The 5,015-nt window shown below is 46.3% G+C and overlaps 1 long non-coding RNA gene across 1 annotated transcript in view; it reads right to left on the bottom strand.

Moving 5' to 3' along the window:
• Positions 1 to 3,001: 3,001 nt before the first annotated feature.
• The window catches only part of LOC102384707, a 58,667-nt gene continuing 56,653 nt past the window's right edge, over positions 3,002 to 5,015 (bottom strand). The window contains exons 2-3 of the long non-coding RNA XR_324711.2: positions 4,785 to 4,942; positions 3,002 to 3,070 (exon numbers count right to left, since the gene is read on the bottom strand). This is a non-coding gene — a long non-coding RNA (uncharacterized LOC102384707). The remainder of the gene's footprint in view (positions 3,071 to 4,784; positions 4,943 to 5,015) is intronic.

The following is a 5,015-nucleotide window of genomic DNA, read 5'->3' as shown; positions in this document are numbered from 1 at the left end:
TGCATGCAGGTCAAGGGCTGAAAATGTGTCCCTAGCTGCGATTCTCCTGGGCTCAGATACTCCCAGTGGCTTTCACATAGTTAAGATCTTTTCAACACACTGAATTTCTGTCATCGGGGAAAAGGGCCTTCTGCTGAAGTTTGTCCAACAGTCCACATTCACTAGCTTCACTCATGTTTAGAAGTACATGCTCACAAACAATGGTATTGTTCACTGCCTGGATCACCACTCCACCCAGTACCACTAACAGCCTGGGACCAGCTGTGGAACAGCCCAGACATTATAGACCGAACACGTCCCAGTAGAGTCCCTTTGGATTTTATTTGTAAAACAACGTGCTTCTCAGCTGAGACCTTTCCTGCCTGCGTGCAGCCTGAAGCTACTTTCTGCAGTTGAGATAGAAAGCGGTATAAATACCATAGGGAGTTATAATGGCTGACACAATATTAACTACAGCGTTGCAGCTAAACGGTGCCACTGTCATACCCGAGGGCTTCCCTCCGACTTGGCTGCAGGACTGGAATTTTTCTTGCATTGCAAACAGACAGACAAACAAGCAGTAGATAAGCACTCTCCCTACCTAGGAAAAGCAAAGCGAGACAGAGAGGTGAGCGAGTGAGTGCCTGTGTGCATGTGTATATATACACATGGGCATGTGTGCAGGGCCAATGCACTGAGTCATTTCTTCTTTTTTCATCCTAGCCATTAGCTGTCATTATATATTGCTATCCAGAATGTGTTTATGATACATTACAATAGCTGGTTCCTACACTGTATCCTGCCAGTTATGGTATAATAGAAGATGGAAAAGCAGGAGCGGCAGAAACAGCGTGTCGTGGACTGAATCAAGAATCCAGAGCCACCCCGCATGGAAACGCATGCTCCAGTTACAACAGAGTCTGTCAATCCCGAATCAGCCACGGCACCCAGATTCAGGCCCGCATATAAGACCATCATAAAAGACAATCATCCTCGACTGTGAGAGGTTGCCAAAGACCAGGTATGGGGCTGGCTCCATGTCTTCCCCAGTCCATTCCTCTCAATTTTCTTATCTTAAATTTAAAGGCATGCTCTCACCAAACAGCCACATGGCAGCCTTGTCTCATCTGGAACGGGGCCTGAAATTGCACCTGAGTCTGTAGCCAACCCTCACCCCAGGTGGCTTTGTGTTGGATCTACAGCCTGCCCGAAACTTTCATTCTGCTTTATAATTCCAACTGAAATGCAGAAAGAGAAATTCAAATCAAGGAAGCGCAATAATATCTGAACCTGGCTGCTCATCAGCACATCACCCCTTAAAGAGCCAAGGCCTTTATTAAAAAGATATGAAACAAAAGTGATTTTTAATTTTATTGGGGAGACAAAGTCATTGCCAAAGACAGCCTGTGGCTAGATGAGATGATCAAGTCAAGAGGGAGAGCAGCGAAGCACTCGCGCAAATATGAAGCTAATATCTTTTTTACTCTTAGGGAAAGTGCTGTTCAATTTCTGGTGCTGCAGGCATGTGCAGCTTGAGTGGAAATGTAGAGAAATTGTATCCACCTGCTTCCATTCCCCACATCAAGAACCAGACCCTCAGTTGATGTAAATCGGCTCACTTCAATGCAGCAGAGTGGATTTACGCTGGCTGAGGGCTCAGTCCCTAGCCTTACCCAGCAGAGTTAAAGCTTCAAAAACAAATGAAAATGAGCCCCTTAAAAATCTATTCCCACTCACCACACTCAAGGAAAAAACCCTAGTGCAGTAGGACAGCTTTATTGCAGCTATACTGCCAAATATCAGCCCGTGCTGTGTTCTGTGTAATGGAAGATGATATACCTTTCCATTATTTTAAAAGTACTTAGCTAAATGAGTGGCCTTGGTTAGCCTCTTCTTCATATGAGTTGGTCTTTGAGAGCTTTCCCTTGGAGAAATATTCTATCTGTTTACTTGGATGTGTTCAAACTACAACGGGGCAGCAGCCCAAGGATCTGAGTCCACAGTCCATCTCTCTCCAGCAGAGAACTTACCTTTAGGAATCTGGTCACCGGCCATTAACTTCAAGGACATTTTAGTGTGTAAGCAAACACACATTTAAACACTTTGCTAAATTGCAACCCCAGTCTTTACGGGCCTCTGATGCATCTTATATGAACAGAAAAGACATAGTGTATTGATTGTTATACTTCTTTTGCCAGGGTTTTCTCAGAACTAGAAACCCAGATCTGAAGTAAGACTAAATCCCATTCACCCTCTACACACAAATAATGGATTTGCAGGAGTAAGTAAATAGGGCCAGGCCATAACAGAGGATCTGAAACATGCCTTGTTTATGCTAAGCACGGACAACAATGAAGATGTGTGTGCATGTCCTACACAGGTTACATACACAAGGCTCCCAGACCTGGGACAGAAGTTCAATAAATGAATTTAACCTAAATCAGTCAGGTCTGATACTACATCCTCCCAGGTTTATCTTAAACCAGTTCTGGCCATTTTGAAAGTGGTTTGTGTGCACTGAACTTCTGTTGTGTTACAGATTTGAACCAGTTTTGAATCATTTATACCCATTTATGTGTAATTTCTGTCCCTAGCCTCAGTGAGGGTGAGTGAGATTGCCAAATGTGGAAATATTCCAAATGTACTTTGGTATCTTCCAAATCAGGCCAGTACGCCCAAAAGCTATTACCACATTTTATTCCATCACCTCTCCGCTGTGCAGGAAACTGTGCTGTCTCTTTATGCTGTTCCCTCCATGCTCTGTACTGAAGGATTCTCCTTCCAGTAGCCTGACGAAGCCTGCCCTCAATTAGGCAGGTACAGAGTGACAGTGCTGTAACTGATCTAGATGGGGGGTACCTCTGGGCCTGGCTCAGTTTAGCATCATGGCAAGAGGCAATATTAGCTTCCCAAAGCCTGCAACCTTGTGAAGTTTTGCAAGTACAGACACAAAACAGTTTGCGTGTGATTGTGAAACTGAATATACCTGTACGACTGTGAGTGATGTCAGCTTCCCCAAGCTGCCTGCTGCCTTCGCTATAGAAATTCCAGGGTAAAGTATCAGCAAGGCATGTTGTTGCATGCTCATTCCCTAGACAAAGAAAGGAATTGACTCAAAGGCTGTTTTTCCCCCCTTTACTGGCTTTTAGGGCTGGGCAGCTGCTGCATAGTATGAATAGAGGCAACCCAGGCTGATTAGATTCAGAGGACTTTAGGAAGGGAAACAGAATCATAGAAAAGTGGGGCTGGATAGGGTGGTCATCATAGAAGACAGTCCGGTTGTACTCTGTCCTCTATTGATACGAAACCCAACGCCTTTATGTCCTCCATTTTTCTCTTCAAGGTGTCCGTGACATAAAGGTGTCCGTTTTCATATCAATAGAGGACAAAGTAGCAGAAAACCAGGATGTTCTCTATGATGGCCACCCTAGGGCTGGAAAGGAGCTCAGGAGGTCACATCTAGTCCAACCCCCTGCTCAAAACAGGACCAGCCCCAACTCCATCATCCCAGCCAAGGCTTTGTCGAGCCAAGTCTTAAAAACCTCCAGGGATGGAGAGTCCATCACCTCTCTGGGTAACCTGTTCCAGTGCTTCACTGCCCTCCAGGTGCAAAAGTTTTTCCTAATATCCAGCCTCAGCTTCCTTTGCTGCAACTTGAGCCCATTGCTCCTTGTTCTGTCATTTACCCCTACTGAGAAGAGTCCAGCGCCATCCGCTTTGCAACCCCCCTGCAGGGAGTTGAAGGCTGATATTAAATCCCCCTCAGTCTTCTCTTCTCCAGACTCAGTAAGCCCAGTTCATAGATTTCATAGACATTAAGGCTGGCAGGGACCTTGGAAGATCACTGAGTCCAGCCCCCTGCCCCAGGGGCAGGAAGCCAGCTGGGGTCAAAGGATCCCAGCAAGATAAATGTCCAAACGTTCATACGTCATGTCCCCCAACCCCAGCACCATTTTTGTTGCCCTCCACTGGACTCTCTGCAATTTGTCCACATCCTTTCTGTAGTGGGGGCCCAAAACTGGGCACAGGACTCCAGATGTGGCCTCACCACTGCAGAATAGAGGGGAAAGGGGTTTCCCTGGGTGGCAAATGCTCCGAAGATGGAATAAGTTCACAGGAGACCTCCTGGTAACTAATAGTGAAGGGATTTGCACATATATTTTGATACCTGCAGTGTCTCTTTTCTAGTAACTGACCTGGCACAGGGAATTGCTGACCGCCTTTTGGTAGAAAAGTATTGGCTTTTCATGTATACCACAGGGATGGGCCCCCTTTGAAAAGGGACGGACAGATAGACAGATCAATTGATAAGTCTGTGATACTACCGGATCAAGAGTTTAAATCAGGCAAGATCACCAAGACCTGCAGATCACTTCTCCCATCTGATGGCTCTTTCGTGATTACATGAAACATTTTGGAGAAGGTTGAATTCAGGTCTCAGTAGCGGCAAAGCCACAATGACACCCCACTTCTCAGGTGACGGATGGAAGAGAGATGCCCAGGGCTAAGTGGCCACATACTCTTGCTCTTGATTCATGCCAGTACAGCTGGCATGACTGCAAGGGAGTCCTGACTGCTGCCAGAGCCCTACCATCTTTCCCTTCCTCTCGCAACCAGGTCGGGCCTGGCTGGTTTGGGGATGCTGATGATGTTCTGCTCTGAACTGTCTCTCGCATATGCTGATGTGCATTGGGAATACCCCCACTGGACTCAGTAGAGTTACACCCATATAAAACCAGTGCAAAGGAGGTCAGATTTCTCCTTGCACCTGCCCCAGCACTGGAAGAGAACTGTCCATTGCTTACCTGGAAGGTGGGGGGGGGAAAGACTTCCCATTCAGCTCAGAGGGAGGAATTTCCTTGGGTCCCTATGATGCTGGAGCCTTTAAAATCCCTTCCTTTGCATGTTCTATGTCTAGATGCAGGGCTTTGGTCCCCAGAGACATCACTGCAGAGTTTTTCAGCTGGAATGAAAGGAAGTCAATTTTAAACAAACTAAAATGAGAGGCTGTTAATTGTGTGAGGTCTCCACTCTCT

This window comes from Alligator sinensis, unplaced genomic scaffold, assembly GCF_000455745.1.
Source record: "Alligator sinensis unplaced genomic scaffold, ASM45574v1 scaffold1499_1, whole genome shotgun sequence".
Lineage (NCBI taxonomy): Eukaryota > Metazoa > Chordata > Crocodylia > Alligatoridae > Alligator > Alligator sinensis.
Note: the sequence above shows the minus strand (reverse complement) of the source record. Positions and strands in the feature narration are given on the sequence as shown.